General features: G+C 40.4%; 1 protein-coding gene, 1 long non-coding RNA gene and 1 other non-coding gene across 18 annotated transcripts in view; 2 read left to right on the forward strand and 1 right to left on the reverse strand.

The window, feature by feature from the left end:
* Positions 1–2,267, reverse strand: part of Il15 (interleukin 15) — a 75,851-nt gene extending 73,584 nt beyond the window's left edge. For 2 of the 15 annotated variants that reach the window (XM_031340471.1, XM_031340477.1), the window contains exon 1: positions 1,458–1,571. The gene's annotated coding sequence lies outside the window, so the exon portion shown is untranslated. The other 13 variants (XM_031340476.1, XM_031340470.1, XM_031340475.1 and 10 more) reach the window with 13 other exon arrangements.
* On the forward strand, positions 892–2,401 carry LOC116069659. Of its 2 annotated transcripts, XR_004110087.1 has the most exons (3): positions 892–976; positions 1,307–1,766; positions 2,186–2,401. It is a non-coding gene; the product is annotated as an uncharacterized LOC116069659 (long non-coding RNA). The 2 variants fall into 2 exon arrangements; XR_004110086.1 differs by having other exon boundaries at positions 1,307–2,401.
* Positions 2,402–8,367: 5,966 nt separating this feature from the next.
* On the forward strand, positions 8,368–8,503 carry LOC116071739. The gene has a single exon (XR_004111114.1). It is a non-coding gene; the product is annotated as a small nucleolar RNA SNORA42/SNORA80 family (small nucleolar RNA).
* Positions 8,504–20,000: the final 11,497 nt, after the last annotated feature.

Genomic DNA, 20,000 nt, shown 5'->3' on the forward strand with positions numbered 1-20,000 from the left:
TTTAGCTTTCCTGAAACTGCTGAATGGCAACACACACCTCTGCTGGAGTGCTTCCCAAGGTCAAATTTCTGCTTCCAAATTGTTTCAGTAAACCTTAAGCCATTTTTTAAAAATCTTCAAAATTAGTTTATAAAAATATCTGTGTCATTGACACACGTTTTATCATGCAATATGGCCACTGACATTTCTTAGAATTGAAACAAATTTTAAACAAGAAAGCACCATCGTATTTTTCCTTTTACCCACCCGCAATCTGCGGAAATCTTGGAAATTCCAAGGAAACGGTACCTTCCTACCTTACGATGGAGCTGTCCTTGCCCGCCAACCAGCAGCCAGTGGTAACATCTAAACTACTGGAAACCTGTCAGGGACCTGAGCTGGGGAAAACCTGGCCTCCTATCATGTTGCAAAACAGATCACAAGGCCAAGAGGACCCATCAGCATTAGGGTAGGACTGCAAACTCCCAGAAAGGAAAAGGAGAAGCATAAAGATCGGACAAGCAGACACATTTATAAAAAGCCTGAAGCAATTTCTGACACTTCCACATTTTAGGTGAAACTCCTGAGTTAATTTTAATTCTAAAAGCCTCATATAACTATAGTTTTGTCTCTACTCCTTTATTAATATTGATGTTCCTTCTGAGTAGCTTCTCTCTTATCAATCCCTCTAAACTTTCTTCAGGAAATCCTTTACATTTTAGTGAGTATTCAATGTTGATAAGGATCTAACTTGAGGCACCAGTCTTAGTAATCTGTTTATTTACCAGCTTAGACTGAAGAGTCCTGCCAGGTCAATGGGGCCTCCCTGGAGCCACCAATGAGAGTATCAGAAATCAAATTTAAAATCACCAATGGAAAGTAGCCGCTGCCAATCACTTCATTTCCATTTCAGCTTCTACAGGAATCTGTTTCTGGTTCTGTCCGGAACCTGTCAGGACTCTGTCTGGTTCTGTCTGGAACCTGGATCATCAACAAGGTTTGGTTTATATATCTTTGGAAGTTAACATAATCTTAAATGCAGAGGGGAGGGGCTATAGACATTCTTTTGAGCTTTGCATTCTTGCAGCTTTGCGCTCTGCAACCCACTTGAAAGAGTTAGCTGGGTTTTGTCTAACGCCCGTTTGAGTGAGGACTTTATTTCAGGAGAATTTTTCCCCATTCCTTTCCTTCAATCTGGCATTTCAGACAGACAACTGCTTTGATTAAGCCTTGAGCTAAACTATTGCTAGTACATACCCGCCTTGAGCTAAGCTGTCGCTAATACTGACCCAGACCTATGACCATCACTGCACATTTATTTCCCTAGAAAATGCACCTTCAACAAAGAAGAGGTGAGTAAATTTTGCAAAGAGAGAGAGAAGAGGGAGAGAGAGAAAGAAAGTCCAGAGCAAGCATCAATTCTCCGGGGGCCAGAAGTTTGGAAGGGAAATGTGGCAAGTAGAGACGCGCGCTTGTACCTTTCCTGACCTCTCTGAGCTCGGTTAGATGTGGAACTCAGCCTTCCAAACACAGCAGGATCCCGTCTTCTTTCAACTCTGCAACTGGGCGGGGGCAGCCAGATACGGGTTGCTCCCCCAAATCCTGCCCTGGCAAGGTCCCTGCAGCGCGTAACGAGATGCACTGCAAGCCTTTGGACGCAGACGATTGGGAGAGACTGGCAGGAGGACCCGCAAGCTGCCCTACTCTGCAAGGGGAGGATAGAGAAGAGAACTCCGGAGAAGAATGGCTGGACAGAAGGGGAAACACTCTGCGTACAGTGCCAATGAGTATTGAAGTCTTGGTCAAGAGGGCGGGGCGGCCTGGCCTGCAGCTGGAGGGTGCCTGAGCAGAGCCAGAGCTGGGAGGGGCCCGGGGCGTAGGCTTTCGGAAAAAAATTCCATTGTTGTTCCACCGCCACCAGTACTACGACCTCCTATTCTGTACCTCCATCGGGTTCTGGTTGAAGGGTGCAGGACGCAGGGCTGCAGGCAGCGTGAGCAATCGAGGCACAAGGAGCAAATCAGCTGGGGTTTCCCCGATTTCCCCCAAGTGCTTTCCAGCCGGGGAGTCCCAACCCCAGCTAATAGAAAAGTGAAAGAGAAAGAACCCAAGCTGAGGCGGAGATCAACACCCTGGGGAGGTTGCGGGAGGGGCACATGGTCGCTGGCCACCTTACCAGATGCCCACATGATTCTGCCACTGCCAGGTCCCCAGGGCGCAGAACCTGAAGGGCAACTGAGAGCAGAGAGCCGTCTCCGCCCCCTGGGCAGTTGGCCACAGCCTCTGTGTGTCCTGGAACGCCTTTGCCTCTGTGAAGTCTCAAGGAGTTGGCCTGAGTTCACAGGTTGCTTGCATCTACAGCAACTGGCCTTGCAGGGAGGCAGTTTGGCTTCCCTATAGAAGCCTGGAGATCTGGACAGAGCCCACACCAGGAGGAAACGGAAAAGGACCTTGGGTCTGGAATGGGCGGTCCTCGAGAGCAACCCTTGACCTGCTGCAGAAGAGGGAAGTTTCTTTCTGAACTCTTACTAGGAGGTGCCTGGGCACCGTTTGGGGACAGTAAATTTCCACTAAATGGACCCCTCCTGGGTCATTTTTCCAGCCTTATTTATAGTTGAGTGTAAAACATTACACATGTATTTTGACGAGAAACAAGACGTGGGTAAGGTAGCACCTTTAAGTTGGAGGTTGGGAGGGATTGTAGTGAGGAGGAGTTAACTATGTCAACTATGTGTCTATTCCAGACAGCAGGAGAGCCCCGATTCCCAGCTTTGGCATCCAGATGAATCATTGAAAAGCCTCAGTGAGTGTGTTTCCCAAAGCTTTTAAGGAAACCAGGAGAAAATGACGAGACCCGTGGCACCTAGTTTAAACACAGCTATGTTCTATGTTTTTTTCTTTTATTTATTTACATGTAAATTTCTCCATTCCCAGTTTCCCCTCCAAAAAACAAAGAAACAAACAAAAACAACCAAAACAAACCCCTGTTGCCTCCCACTTCCCCATGCCTGCCACCGCGCCCTCTCCCACTTTCTGGCCCTGGCATTCCCCTACACTGGGGCACAGAACCTTCACAGGGCCGAGCTCCTCTCCTCCTATTGATGATTGAATTTGCAATCCTCTACTATACACATGCTGCCTGAACAATCAGACCCCTCCATGTGCAGTCTTTGGTTGGTGGTTGAGACCCTGGGAGCTCTGAGGGTACTAGTTAGTTCATATTGTTGTTCGTCCTAAGGGGCTGCAAACCCCTCAGCTCCATTGGTCCTTTCTCCAACTCCTTCACTGGGGACCCTGTACTCAGTTCGATGGATGGCTGTGGGCCTCTACATCTGTGTTAGCTATCTTCTGAGAGGCTCTGACAGCACCTGACTAACACAGATGTTCTATGTTTTTATGTGTTACATTAAAAAAAAATGATAAAAACTAGAATGTTTGAATGATTAAATATTAACTGTGTGTGACATTCCACATAAAATCATTGCTATCAGAAGTTTACTTTTACAAATTTTTCTTGTATCCCTTCAAGGTTTATCTTTGAAACCATAATACACATTTTGGTAACAATCACACCAAAGTTTACTTATAATTAAAAAAAAAGTGAAAATATGTAGTTTTACAACCATTTAAAATTTTACTACCATTATAAATTTTATTTAAAGAAATATAAAAATCTGGCTGGAGAGATTGCTCAGCAGTTCAAGTGCTTGTTCTTGCAGAGGTCTGGCCTTTCATTCTCAGGACCAGACTGAGACATTCCACTAACAGCTGTAACTCCTGCTCTAGAGGAACCCAACCGCATTGGTCTCCTGAGAGACCTTCACTTACACACACACACACACACACACACACACACACACTCGCAAATATATTTAAAAAATAATATTCTTTTTGTACATGACAAATCAATGAACTGTCTTGAACAACTTCAATGAGTTTCAAACCCAACCACTTTTCCATTTTACACTGAAGCCCCGCTTTGCGAAACAAGCATGCACTATGCAAACACGAAGAACTGAAGCTGGACTGAATTCAGGTACCATGATGTACTAGCAGTGAACATCCCAGTATGTGAGGGATGGAGAGGTGAACAAGTGGGTCAATATCTCATACCTCAATTCGGACCAATACAGAGCACTGTGTACTCTGCAAGGTGATTCCTTTCACATCGTTCCTGATCACCCTATGTCATCTGCTTGTTGTTCAATTAGCAGAAGAATCCCATGACCATTACTAAGATGCTCCACGGACTACACCCAGTATGTCCTCGAAGGCCTGGTTACTGCTTTGACCAGAAGACACAGGGTATCCCAATCGTCCTCTTCTGACCATGTGCTCTACTGAGGCAGCGGCTTTTAGCAGAAGTTCACCAACCCTAGAATCCAGATCATGTTGGTTACTCCCAGGACTGATCAGGCACCCCTGCCTACCGATACACTTTTATACCATGGCAGCTGCCACCAAGTATTAAATATTCTGAGCTCTTGGAGACTTTTCTTAACACTTACGAATTTAGAGAGTGCTTTCCTCATGAGATGAACTACACAGAGTGCTCTAAATGTATGAAGAACAAAGAACTGGTCTTTAACTACTGATCCCACTTCAGATACAGACAGTGGATTTCAAAATAAGATGGCAAATGATATATGAGGCATTTATGCAGATTTGTGGTAAAACCGATACCTATGACAAGGAAGCCAGTTAGAGCGCACTGTTGCCATGGGATTCATTGTGTCCTAGTATTGTCTCGCAAACATTCACAGAAACTTTGTTTTCTTAATTACAAATATAAGAGGAATTTTTAAATTACTCACAAGTGCCCACAGTCCAATGACATTCACTGTGTGGCATAATTTGTTTTGTTGCGTTCCACTCAAACAAGATTTCAATATATGCAACTTGTACTTTCACTTGCCACAGGCTGTTTGGCAAGATATTGAAAATTACTCACACCAATGAACAAGTAAATTCCACCACATAAATTAAAAGAAAAGACCAAGATTGATGGAATAATCTTGAAATTGCCTCAAGAGAACTTTGACAATTACAATGGGAGAAGGGATGAGAACAAACTAAAAATCACAGAAGAGGCCATGACAGTCATTTTCGAAGAAGGCACAAGAAAATCAGAGTTTAGGAAGTTAAATAAAATATCTGATGGTTTTCCAAAGATTAACTTAGCTATCTTTAAAATAAATTGCTAGATTGGTATCGGGGCTCACACCCACTTGCTGGTGTTCAGAATGCTGAAACCATGGGGAGTGACAATTCTGGAATTTTGATTTCTTTTAAAAAAAAAAATCACAGAAATAGTATAAGAATATGTTTTCATTTTAATCCCAAATGTGGTGATATGTGGCTGCTGATACCCCGAAGCAGTTGACAATCATTTACCTCCTGCTCTAGTAGAGGTGTGGTTTTGCCAGCTGCAGATAGTTTCTGTGATTGTATGAAGACATTTGGAATTTAGGGAACTTTCCAGAGGGTATATAAATGCTAGAGCCCTGATATAATCAATGGTCATTGGTTGTGGTTTGTTAGTAGTCATGCTCAAAGAAGAAATAAATTATAGATTTTTGGAGTCAAAGAGAAGAAGTTACATGCTAACTTGTGAGATCTAAATGAACGCAGCCAATAGGAGCAGCCTCATTCCTAGTCGCCCTAAGGGTAAGTTACATGGCAGCAATTCATTCATCCTCTACTCTTTGGAAAATGGCTTGCTTCCTCTCAAGTCGCCTTGAAAGTATGCTAAAAGTGGGCAGACCCTAAGATAAGATGATCCTCCTCCCTCCCCCTGCATCGCTCCTACCCTCCCTTCCTCCCTCACAGTGAGGAATGACATCTGCTTGTCAAGTACTGGAGGGCTGCGAGGGGCTGAACTATGCTAGCCACTGTGTCTGTAGATCTTACACAGTGGTTCTAGGCCCATTTTTTTTAATTACGTTTAGTTTGATCTCATACAGTAGTGGTGTGCGCACAGTATGAAATTCTATGCAGTCACACAAACCAGAACAAATACACTGTGCTCACAGCAGTCAGCAGCACTCCAAGGTGACATCATCGCCTTCATTTTATAAGTATTAAAGTCAAGGTTGAGCTAGAGTTTTCTGCATTGGTTTCTCTCTTCCTGATTTTTGTCTTTTGTTTGTTTGTCTGTCTGTTTTGTTTCTTTTGTTTTTTAATACTAGGGTAGATAGATTGTTTTTTTCCACTCACCTCATATTTACATGGCAGTTAACTGATTCATGATATCTTGAACTTAAGCAGTCTGGCTCGAAAGCAGACTTGTGTGCTCAGCTCCTTCCAGACTGATAAGGGCACTCCACAGCTTCTGAAGCACACACTGGAGAAGACATAATCTTGGGCCTCTTGGGTGAGATCTCTGAAGGGGTTTAGCCACTAGGAGGGAGGATGCTTATCATTTCCTTGGACTTCTGCCTGCTGAGCTCTTTGTGTTTCTGTAATGAAAGTATCCCAACTGTTGCAGTCCTGCTATCAACATAGGCCATTTGAATAAAGTGATTGACAGCGGGCTGGCAAGAGCTGTTGGAACGTTAAAACCACAAGGGGTTGCTGCTGGTTCTTAATAAGGAAGAGCAACTGGGTTAAACTGTGGTGTCTTGGCGTAGCCATGGCAGAGTAAGAGAAGATACCTGATTTAAGGTAGAGATTAAATAAGCACTAGAACATATTTTGCATCTCAAAATGCATGTAAACTTAAATGAAGTGCTTAAATCCTATTTAAGAAGCTTGAATAGAAACAAGAAGTGAATTCATTTGGTAATAGACCTATTCTGAAAAGGCTTCTAACGTTGACCTTCTCAATCAGAACCTAAAACAAAGCACATAAATTGTCTGTGTAAGATTCATCACTTGGGAGTATAAAGAGTCACATATAATATGTTGATATTGTTGACATGTAATACTCTGCATCACATGTATTTGCTAACAATGATAAAGATGCATGAAATCATGATATGAGCCTTATTCCATGTATTTATCAGTTGACTGTGGAGAGGTGAGTACTTGCCAGGCACACATGTGGAACCCAACAAACGAACACACAATTCAGTGCCTCAGTTTACCTTTCAACCCTGTGAGTTCTCAGCAGGAAGTTTACAGGAATGTATTGGAATTTGCATTTAGAAAATTAAAACCTAGTCTCCCTCCCTCCCTCCCCTACCTCCTTATATAAAAATCCACTTGAACTGCATCAAAAGCATAAATACAAATGTAAGAGCTATGAAACTAAACAGTGCATACCAATTATGATTTTCTAGGTCCATTGTCCTTAGCCTTCCTAATGCTGTGATTGTTTAGTCCAGTTTCTTATTGTTGTGTTGACCCCTAATCCTAAAATTATTTCTGTTACTACTACCTAACTATAATTTTTGCTACTGTTGTGAATTGTAGTGTAAGTATTTTTGAAGATAGATGTTTGTCAAAGGGTCATGACCCACAAGTTGAGAACTGCTGCTCTAAGAAAGACAGAAAGTAGTGAATATATATTTAAAGATGATTTATTAGATTCTTATGTAAGAGAAGCATCCAACAAAAATGACTGTCTTCCCACCAAAGAGGCTGAGATACTGGTAGCTTCCCAGTCTACTGAGCTGAGCCTGCCTGAGCTGGCTGGAGCCCTGGAAGGGCCTGGGGACCATTTGTCTCTAGTCCATGCTGAAAGGCCAAAGAAGCTAAGTATTTAAATCGGTAACAGTAAGGAATGAAAACAGCGGGGGCAGCAGGAGCAACAATGGGCTGGAATTTGCCAGAACAATGGGAAAGAAACCAATGGCACTCAGATGAAAAGCAAGACTGTTCCCTCACACCAGAATATGCCAGAGTCAGGATGGCCCCTCTTAGTTCAAATAACCTGATTGTATTAATCAGACTATCTTGGTTCTAAATTTTGTTTCTCTAAATCCTAGAGAAACAACTGAGAGAATATTTATATATGTGTGTGTATGTGTGTGTGTATGTATATAGAGTATATTTGAATATATACTTCATTTTATGTTTATTATATTAAATAACACAATGGCTATATCTCAATGGAAACCAAGAATCAGTATTTGTTCATTCTAGGAGTCTGGGTGTCTTAGTTGGTTTACAGTATATATCAGTATTCCAAAGAAGTAGGTTCAATACCAGTGAAGGACTGGACTCGCTAGTGAGAGTGAAGGCAAGCAGAGAGTGAGCTGTTCCTCCTTCCTTGCTTTTTATACAGGCTACCACCAGAAGGTTTGACCCAGATTTAAGGTGGGTCACCACACCTCAAATGATCCAATCAAAAAAGAAAAGAAAAGTTCCTCACAGGTGTGCCCAGCTGCTTGGGTTTTAGTTAATTACAGATGTAGTCAAATTAAGGATCAAGGATAGTCGTCACATACATGGATTTGGATTTATGACAGGCTCATCCCAGTGGGCCTCTCATAGTGATCCATGCTAGAGCAAACTGAGGCTCCTCACCATTGCCCAGCCCCCATGCCTGTAGACTGCTGGCACTGAAGTGGGTCACACAGTGGAAGAAAAAGAAAATAATAATAATAATAAAAAAAAATAGCCATCACACTCACCAAGAAAGTCCCTCATAGGAAGGAATGTCCAGAGGCTTGCTTCTTAGCTGACGCCAAAGCCAGTCGAGTTGAGAAGCGAGATGTACCTTCACAGTGAAATGTTTTTAAGAACCACAAGAGAAACTATTGAAGTTATACCACAAAGTGATATGACCTGATGTCAATAAAAATGGATATTATTGAAAAGACAAATAATAACTGCAAGTGAAGGTACAGGTAAATGGAAAAGGTCACACTCTGTTGGTGTAAATATGAATTATCATAGCCATTGTGGAATAAAATATAAATGTCCCATTAAAACTTAAAATAACTATCATATGACCTAACAACCCTACTCAGGAATATATTCAAAGGAACAGAACCCATCAGACAAAGAGGTATCTGCTTTCAGGCTCCTGAACTTACTGTTGGCAGCAATAAGAAATAGAAGTAAGGAAAATATGGCTAGACAATATGGGAAAACATTCACCCTTTATACAAGTGTCAAACTTTGTCATTTGTCACAACATAAATAGAAGCAGAATATATTTCATCCTATAAAATGAGCTGGGCAAAGAAGGACAAATATTGTTTGATGTCATTCATAGGAGGTAACCAAAAAGCTCATCTAGAAATAGAAATTAAAGGGATGGTTATAAGAAGTTGGGGGCTGAACCTGGCTCAAGGAAAGTGTGGTCATGGATGCTACGTTACAGGCTGAGGGAAGAAGAACCTTTCTGATAGTCGTTATAAGATGAAGGCTATAGGTGATGACATAGCATTTATGTGTGTTGAAGAACTAAAATAGATGACTTTGAATGTTTTACCATAAAGAGGTGATAGTAGTTTGAGGGGATTGATGTACTTAGTTTAATTTGAACATAATTTATATATTAATTATCTCATGGTATACTTGTGGTGGTTTGACTGAGAAGTGTCCCATGGGCGTGTATATTTAAACAGTTGGTCCCTACTTGAGAGCCAAGTTTTGGGAGATTACAGGATTTATAGGAGGTAGAGCCTTCCTGGAGAAAGTACCTCACTAGATGAGGGATTTATACACTGCCCACTACCCTTCCCTCTTCTGGCTGTGTCCTGTGGACAGTTGAAAAGTGATCAACTAGCTTCTAGCTCCTGCAGCCCTGCCATGCCTTCGACACCATGGTGAATTTTATGCTTCAGGGACCAGAACATAAAGAGAACTGTTTCTCCCACATTGCTTCTGGTCATGGTATTTTATCAGAGCAAGAGAAAAATAATTAATACAATGTATCATTGACATGTATAATTCCCATGCATCAGTTAAAGATAAAATGTAAGCGGGATAGTGCACGCTTGTGATTTCAGCATCTACAAGTGTAAGTCTAAAAGATTTTGAGTTTCCAGCCAATGTGTGCTATGTAGGGATGCTCTGTCATCAGAAGCCACCACCAATGATAATTAAAACAAATGCTTAATTTAACTTAATAAAAATAGATATTAAATAATGTGGGAATAAAGGAGGAAAATAGCATGGCTTTGCTGTAAAATTTGTTTGTGGATTAATACATTTAAAAGAATCCTTCTATAGCAGTTGAAACAGCAGTTGAAATTAGAGGTAGGTGATATAGTATTTGAGTTCTTACCCAAACAAAATAGAGAATGTGATACTTTCCAAGAAAACAAAACAACACATTAAAACCTGTACTGTTGGTGCAAAGAAAGTGAAACTCACATAAACACTAAGTGATCATTTCCCTGAAAACTGGATTTCACAGTACAGGCCTGACATTTTTATTGTGTTTGTAGCATGAATTAGAAATGAGCTTTCTGAGCATAAAAAAGAAATCTTACATTCACAAAGTTGGCTTTTGTGTTCAAACATAGTATATATATATATATATATATATATATATATGTGTGTGTGTGTGTGTGTGTGTGTGTGTGTGTATACATACATATATATATATATATATATATATATATATATATATATATATATAGAGAGAGAGAGAGAGAGAGAGAGAGAGAAATGTATATATAAAAGTACCAGAAGAATCCATGCTTTGAATTCGAAGATACCTCCATCCATAAATAAATATTCAAACTTGTGTAAACCAGTCATAACAGCCTTGCTGTTTTATATGCATCTCTTTACACGGGTTTCCCTTCTCAAATATGCCCTCCTTTGTACTTATACCTAAGCATATTTACAAAGATCTGTAGAATAGAAATAGGCTTTTGACAGACCTCAGCATTCTTTAACCCTTTTCTGATTGACACTTCTATATATGCAGGGTCTAGCCAAGACTCCATAATCTTTTCTTTACAAGATGTTGTTCCATGGTCTTTTTATTTATTTTAAATTTCCCCCAAGAGTATAATATATGCATATGGTTATATTCTATTATTTGTTGAATTATTGGATGAATTTTTTAAAAATATATATGAAATAGCATAAAGAACTACCTCCTAAAATTTCTTTAATGTTCAACTAAAATACACAGATTTCCATATACATTCTCAGAGGCAGTACTAGTTAACAATAATAGAGAAAGTACTCAGCTAAAATAATTTTGTGATACTACTTCAAAAGAAACCATGAACCATTTCCCTTCTGGATACTCAGAACTCATTCAGCTCATAACCATATTACTAGATCTTGCATGAATTCAAACTACAATTTTTAATGAAAAGCCAAAAGTAAAAGTCATGTCCACACAAAAGTTTCACAAATTATGCAAATATTCTTCAATTACAAATTTTTGGTAGTTTTCTGAATTAATACAGAAAGACAATGATGATAAGGTAAAGTTTTGAGGTGAAGTTTTGACTTAAAATAAAAAGTAAACATAAAATACCAATTTTTGTATGCTCAGTGCTCACATAGATAACTACTAAAGAATTTCCCATAACATCTAATAATTCTTCTCCCATTATCTTTGAAGATTTTTTTTGTGTGTGTCTATAATTTCTCTTAGCTTTATTGTCAGGCACAGTGAGGACAGTGATTCTATTCTTCCTTCTCCCATGCCCCTTTACCCTCAACTTCCCCTTCTCAGCTTCATATCTCTTTTGTTTTTGTGACCCACTAAGTCCAATGAGTCCTGCCTATAAGCAGATGGATGTAGGGCCCAACCTGGAAAGCCACAGTGGCTACACTACGGAAAAAGAGTTTTTCCTCTCCCAGCAACTATGACCACCAACAGCTCCATCCACAGTAAGGGAAGATAACTACCATCTATGTGGAACATTTGACTGGCTTGATCTCATATAGGTCTTGTGCAGGTAGCACTGCTGGTGTGAGTTCTTGAGTGCAATCACCATGTTATGTCCAGAAGACAAGATCATCTTTCACAAATAACCTCTTGAGCAGCTGTTTCAGACATTCTTATTAGCCAGTCTACTAGGTTTTATTTCATTTTATCTCCTGTAATTGAAATTATTCTAATGAGCTCATGGTTTTGCTACCTGCTTCCTGAGACTTCGGGCAGAGAATAGACTCTTTCTAGATATAAATCAGCTGAGTACTTTTCTCATTCTACTCTGACACATTAAGCCTTCTCTCTTACTGAAAGTTCTTCGCTCCAAGGAGACTTTGCATGCTAGCTTCAGTTCATGCTCATCTCTCTTCCTGATGAGTCCTTCTCATCAAATGCTTGGTCACATTTGGTTAGGCACTGCCATTATTTTTCTCAAGCTAATTGCAGTTTGGACATTTCTTCATTTCATGGTGATATAGGCTCAGAGACTCTCCTTCCCCACTTTCTCCATTTCTCTTTCCACCTTTTTCTTCCCACCTCCTCATTTGAATTAATACACAAAAACATAGAAGTTGATTGTGATCTTAGCATTGAAAGGTTATAAATGTTAAGTGAAGAATTAAAAATGTTCCTTGTGAAAATCATAATCAAAGATTCTTTTAGATTTTATTATAAAATCTTACTTTTGGGTAAAAAATAATATATCTTTTTCAGTAAGCTTTAACATTCCACTCCCATGTCAAACAATATTTTTTGAAATCTGTGCTAGATGAGTATGTAGTACAATGTTTTATAATTATTATTTTATTGGATATTTTTAAATACCACATTTTGTGATATTTTGTACTTAGCATAATAGCAATCATTTTTATAGGTGTATACTTTGGCATGTATATACCTGAGTGATTTTAGGATAGTCATAGCTGTTAACCAAGTATTACAGTACTGTTAAATTTTTAAATTTGGTATCTATGGTGTTTGGAGTGATGGCTCAGTAGATTAAAACACTACTGTTCTTCCAGAGGGCCAAGGTTCAATTCCCAGTATCCACACAGTAGGTCACAATTGTCTTTAACGCCTCTTCTAGGGAATCTAATACCCCTTCTGGCCTTTGTGGGCACTGCACACATGTGGTATCTAAACATATAATCAGGCAAACACTATTATACATGAAATAAATAAAATCTCAAAAGGAGTTAAAAATTATTACCTACACACTATTATGAGAGCCCCATAAATCTATACAGTGCCAACGTTCAGAAAAGTAAAACAGTATAAGCATCTGAATTAAAATTTTCTTTATCAGTGGATATTCATCTGCATAGATTCTATTTATTAACACTGCCCTAATAGCTATTAAGTTGAATAAAATTATTTCAGAATAATTTGAGATGTGCTAGTGCCTTGCATATTGTTTATATTGAGAACAATTCTGGTATTTTAACCTTAGGTGCTCTTCCAGCTGTGAATTAGAAAAATAATATTCTTTATATGAAAGAAATAAGCAGTTTTCATTAAGATTCTTAACTTCAGAAAAATTATTTATGAAGTATCTTTATGATTCAACTGAGATTATCTTTTAACTAAATCTTTTTTTTTTTGGCTTGTGTAACTATAATACAATATTTTTATGCCAAAGTATTTTCCTGCCAAGATCATCATGTGACACACACATGAATGTATGTAACATATATAACATAGGTATCTATGTGATACAATCTAACACTGCCCAGATCACAGAAACTCCATGGTACCCTGCCCAGTTATTATCCTGTGTCCATCATTTTTTTTCCTTGTCTCAGACCTTCCTTCTAGTATCTCCTACAGCATGTACTTCCTCACAAGCATCTTTAATGTCCTTTCGGAGAGAATCACAGAACTCATGTCTCTCCTACCATCTGTTTGTCCTATGTGGGCATTACATGTGACGTTATCAAACTATATCCACACATTGCTTACATTTATGGGATGTTTGTTTTGTTTAAGGCTGCTTTCAGCAAATGATTGCCACAATAATGGCATGTGTGTGCGCGCGCACACGTGTGCGCACACACACACACACACACACACACACACACCACATACACACAATTCTGAGTCGGGAGCATGAACTTAAGATCAAAGCTATGCTATGAATTTAGCTTAGGTTATAAAGCTGATTACATGGGAGATCCAACGCACGGTAAAGTAGGTCACACTGTACTCTTAAAGGCAGGCTAACCTGAAACAGGCGGAGCACACAGCAGATTAAGAACTGGGTTCATAGTCTCGAAAGAACTCAAGGCATATTAACTTGGCTGCAAGGCCCAGCAGAAGTCCAGACTCTGTGTGATCAAGAGGAATTTTCAGAAAAATGCACTACCACAAAAATCCCACCACTAACTGAGGAGCTATTGGGATTTGATGACTGCTGGGAGAGAAAATGTCAATTTCGGGGGTTGGCCAGGCAGTGGTGGTGCATGCCTTTAATCCCAGCAGAGGCAGCGGCAGGTGGATTTTAATCCCAGCAGAGGCAGAGGAAGGCAGATTTCTGAGTTCGAGGCCAGCCTGGTCTACAGAGTGAGTTCCAGGACAGTCAGGGCTACACAGAGAAACCCTGTTTCGGGGGAAAAAAACTAAAACAATTTTGGGGTTTGTTTCCAGAGCAGACCCCAATCTCAAGTCTAACTGGGCAATAAAAACTGGATTTGATGGGGAATGAACAGTTTTTAAAGTAAGTTCAAAGTTTCATGAGACAGGATGGGAAGGTGGATGGCCTTGGTCATAGGAGGAGTTAACGGGATGGAGAGGTTCAGAATATACCCACTGTGTAAAATCCTCATACAGGTAATAAAAATTAGGATAATAATTTGTTTATAGGGCTTGAGGAATGATATTGAGCTTTAATGAGAGCGGGAATGGGAGAGGGAGGAGGGAGGAGGTGGGGAAGAGGATGGTGGGGGGGAGAGAGGGAGGGGAAGAGGGGGAAGAAGGGGAGAAGGAGAGGGAGACAGGAAGAGAGCACTTCACAGAGCTGTAATTAGCAGAGATTTATATCCTGAGTCAGTGGGCTGCTGGCAGGTTCATATGCAGACTTGGGCTCCTTTCTTGATTTAAGAGAATTTCTATCAACCTCTTCAGATTTCATTAATTTATAACATTGCCAATTCTTTCTTACATATCTGAAATGCTTTTTGGCATTCCATGTAGAATTTTTTTTAAAATTGTGTGACTAGGTTTATGTGGCTATGTGACTATTTTAAGACAGTCATTGTGTTCACTGTTTCTAACACTTGGAGAAACATCCATTGTATTTGCTTCTGTCTTGTTTACAACAGTCACCTGCCATTTTCATCCCATCAGGATACTTTCTCACTTGGATGGACGGGCATATAAAGCCGGAACTATTGCAATGAGATTTGGCTAAGAAAAGGGATTAAAAGGAAAAGTTTCTCTTGGTAGACTACATTCTGTGATTGTATCTCCTGCCCTTTACCATTGGCTAATTTCTTCCTTGTATATCTACTTTCTCCTTACCTCAGCCCCACCCAACCAGATTTAATTTTAATAAAAAAAATAATAATTGGATTTCTGTGGGTGGGAAAGCATGACAATCGCTCACCGCTCCTGTGTTGTTGGTTTTTTGCTTCTGTGTTGAACTCTCATGGAGCTGAGGGAAGCAAGAGGTGGGAGCATAGAGCTTGATGCTCTGATTTGTCTTGGGAGGTTTCAGTTTCTTTGCGGTGCCTAGGCTCTTTGCAGTTTTCTTAGGGCATCCTGCTTTGTTAAGGTTACCTTTCAGTCTCTAAGGGTGTCCATTCATTTTACACAGTTTCGGAGAGCATTTTCCTAGCCACACCAGAGCACTGGAGTGCTGTCCTGTCATAAGACTACTCTGTTTACCACTCACTGAAGTCAAGGACCCTAGAACAACACTGATCAAGCAACACTGTGTGGTCAGTTCCCCCTGCACAGCCACAGAGGCAGGCAAACCTGATTACTAATCTTCAATCAGAGCTGAAGTTCACACAGATGTGATGATCTAAGGTTTGAAGGTTAATATTTAAACCACTTACTGAAGCAGGGCACAATTCCAGGCACTCCACCCACAGATAGGAATGAGGCAAGCTTGCAGGGTTTTCTTTCACTCCTAGATATGTGTCTGTAACATTTCAGGTTTTGGCTCCCTGACTCCTCTCTTCCCCCTGTATACTGACCAGTGATGTGCTTTAGGCACGGGAGAGACTAACACCATAGTTTCAGAGAGTGACTTCATTCGCAGAGATGAAAGAAAAATTGATTGACATAGGGAAGAGAGCATGAGAAACTGAAATAATTGGGGAAAATATGGGAGACTCAATATGGGAGACTAAAGATTGTTCTTTAGTCTTTATATGTTAGCAAATCAAAATGTTATGTTAAATACAGTTTTATCAAGTGCGATCTGATAATGTCAATAATTTAGCAGGTTTGGTAAAGTAGATTTTGTAGAGCTTTAAATCCAGGTGTGGTGACTCACAACAATATTACCAGAATATAGGTGGCAGATACAAGAGGATTGCCACAAGTCCAGGACAATCTGTGCTGCATAAGGAGACTGTCTCAAAAAAATAAAAATCTCTTAAAAATGGTTTACAAAAAGATAATATGTTACTAATATTGTTCATAATTTCCTGTACTCTACTGGAAAAACTACATTAAAAAATCTGTCTAGGGATCATAGCTACGTACGATAAACAAGCATTCATGTCTAGGGATCATAGCTACGTACGATAAACAAGCGTTCAGGTCTATTTCTTTTTCAAAACATGTAAGACTGGGGTAAAAATGATGGAAAACCTCAGAAATGACAATGAGCTATTTGAATTGTTTCTAGAATGTTTAAGTTTAATTGTCCTAATTTAGCATGGTGATATGTTTGATAATATATTAAATCAAGAAAAAGTTTATTGAGTACTTGAAATGTGCTAGGCATTTGTTTAGAATATCTATCCATCTATCTGTCTATCTATCTACCTATCTATCTATGTATCTATGTATCTGTCTCTCTGTCTGTCTGTCTGTCTGTCTGTCTGTCTTCTCATCCTGTGTCCTGGCAGTAAGGTATGGGTAATACTTGCGCAATTTCGGACTTGACAGAATGTGATGCAGAGAATTTACATATCTTACTGATCCCTGAGACTTAGTAGTAGGTATACATGTGTGCCAGACTTTAAAAACCTTGCTTTTATCTATGTTGTTTTTTAATATTTTGTGAATATTTTCTAATGTTTGGGAATGTCATACAATTTACATATACTGTGGTTTTGATCAAATCCTTCCCTTAATCCCTACCATCTAATTCTTTCAATATCCCATTCAACTTCTTCCTCTAAACCAAAGGCAAACATTTTTTCAATCTATGGAGTTGAATTTGTTCCACCAGTACATGTATGGGTGTAGAGCCATCCACTGGCACATGGGCAGTCTACCAGAGCTGCCTTCCTTATGAAAATTTAAACCCCTTCTCCAGTAACTAGCAATTGGCTTTAGCTTCTCAGTTATGGATGGGACTGCCTGAGCCCTACCCATTACTCATGCTGGGTCTTTCATTATGAAGAACACAGAACTTGAGAGTATAATGGTTCTACTTGCTATAAGGGATAATTTCTTGTGCAAGAATTCTCTCTGAAAATAGAATAGTTGGCCTATCAATGAACAAACCTGTACTGCCCTGTTGCTCCCATACTATGAGCCAATGTGCCTGATCTATTGCTGCAAACTCCTGGAGGTAGGGTGGGAGGAAGCATGCTCATATCTGGTATCTGTCAGACTGTTTAAAATACTAGCTCAGGGCTTTTTCTGTCCCCGATAATGTAAAAACCCATTAGAGGACATCATTACCTTTGGAAAGCAGGTTGAGCTTCCAAAGTTGAGATGATAAGAGGCAACTTTAGATAACCAGTGGAACAGGATAGGGCAGGAGGCAGGGTTCTATCTGATACAGAGGTCTGTGAAGTATCACAGTGCCCTGTTAGTATACCCACATCGCTTATAACTCTTGGTGATCCTGCAGCAATGAAACTTTAAGATTTCTGTTTCAAATTGTATTATTTTCTTCAAATGGACACTGAATTTTGAAGCTAATTATGAAAGTGTTTGAACACAAGTCCTTTCAAAATGAGCTGTTGGGGTTGGGGAAGATAGCTCTGCAGTTAAGAACAGTGGCTGCTTTTGCAGAGGACCTGCTGAGTTTGATTCTTATCACCCACACCGTGTCTCACATTCACTTGCAACTTCAGCTCCAAAAGATCTGATGCCCTCTTCTGATGTCCATGGTGACTAGGCACACACATGGCAAACAGACATACGGGAGGGCAAAATATTCATACAATTATATATATGATGAGCTGTAAGTACCTTGGATTTTACTGATACACTAAGTATGGGGAGAAAAGCAATGGCCACTTTAAGAAGAACCTTTGATCAACTAAGCACAGTGGTGCATGCTGAAGTTCCAGGAGGCAAGAGTGTGCCACCATCCTGGACTACAGAGTGTACTCAAGGCTACCTGCCTTGCACTCTGCACTACAGAGTGAGTTCCAGGCCACCCTGAGCACATAGTGAATTTCCCACTGCCTCAACCCCATACATACACCCAAGCTGAGAACTGCTGACCCTGTAACTGTAATTCTTTCAATGCTTACTTTGATGGTAATTCTGTTTGTTTGTTTGTTTGTTTGTTTTTCAAGACAGGGTTTCTCTATTTAGCCCTGGCTGTCCTGGAACTCACTCTGTAGACCAGGCTGGCCTCGAACTCAGAAATCCGCCTGCCTCTGCCTCTGCCTCTCAAGTGCTGAGATTAAAGGTGTGCGCCACCACTGCCTGGTGATGATAATTCTTAAATGCTTTAATCTCCCTTCTAACCCACCACCCACCAGAGGTATTGGAAAAGAAATGGTTCTTTGGAGCAAATCCCACCTGCACTGTTAGGAAATCATCAATCCAGTTCTCAAGTCAACAGCTCGATCCACTCGCAAACACTTCGTGGATATACCAGCAGTCCAGTTCAGTAGAGTCTGGATAACAGAAAGAGGGACACAATCTAGCAGGAATAGCCAGGCCTTCACTGAATTGGCATGAGTCAGCAGGAGGGACCAGGGCCTGCAGAAACACCAGGGAAATGTTCTCGGCTGGGCAAGATCTCAGTGATGTGAAGATCAGCAAAGACTCAGGACTAACAAGCATTGTACAGCTAGCTCTACAGGCAAGCTCAGCCAAGCCTCTATCAGTTGAGTCCTATTTATATTCCCTCCAAACATCAGATGTCCTCCACAGGTCTTGCTTGACCACACGTCTTGCATGTGAGTTTTAGCAAAACTCCATATGAGTCTGTCTCAGATGACATCACTCTGCCAATCAACCCAAGTCTGAGCAAATGCAAAGAAGCTGCAGCACACCACCAGAAGTTTTTTGGATTCTCTCTATGGAGTCCTGAAAAATGGAGCTCAACTACAAGTAAGGTGGACTGGTGCATGCAAGTTGGAAGGGAAGAATTCTTCCTCATATGCTTGCTTTAGCAGAACATCCTTTTACCTGTGCCTGCTTCAATGAACCACTTCTTCATGTGTTTGCCCCAGCAAAACACCATCCAACACAACTGACTTTCCAAAGAACCCATAAGTTTCCACTTTATGACTGAGTATAGATTTGTTTGTTTGTTTTGATTTTTGTTGTTTTTTTCCCAGGCAGAGGTTGGTGTCTTTGAATATATTCAGGACTTATAAACACAAAAGAAACCTGAAACATATCAAAGACAAATCATAGAGTCATTTCAACCTTATAACATTATGGTTTCATTTAGAACTATGAATCATGCCTACCTTCTGGATCCCCAGTAAGCCTGGCAGTCATAAGGCCTGCCTTGACCACTCTGTGCTCTATCTTCTGGTTCTACAGTTCTAACCACAACCCCAGACACCTGCAGCCATCTCCAACTACCAAGTGAGACCTCTAACCCCAAGCTCATGCCTAGCTGCCAAGCTGGGCAAACCCAACAAGAATGAACTCTGCCCTGACCCTTCGGTACTCCATTTCCAGGGCCACAACTCCATATACATCTCTGGGGCCCAGCTGCTGCCTTAGGGACAACCAGCTCTACCCATGTCCTTGGAGGCCTGTTATTACCAGGAACAATCATCTCTAGCTGCAACACCAAGGACCTGCAGATGCTGGAGACTACCAGCTCTACCTGAAGCCCCAGAGG

This window comes from Mastomys coucha, unplaced genomic scaffold, assembly GCF_008632895.1.
Source record: "Mastomys coucha isolate ucsf_1 unplaced genomic scaffold, UCSF_Mcou_1 pScaffold22, whole genome shotgun sequence".
Lineage (NCBI taxonomy): Eukaryota > Metazoa > Chordata > Mammalia > Rodentia > Muridae > Mastomys > Mastomys coucha.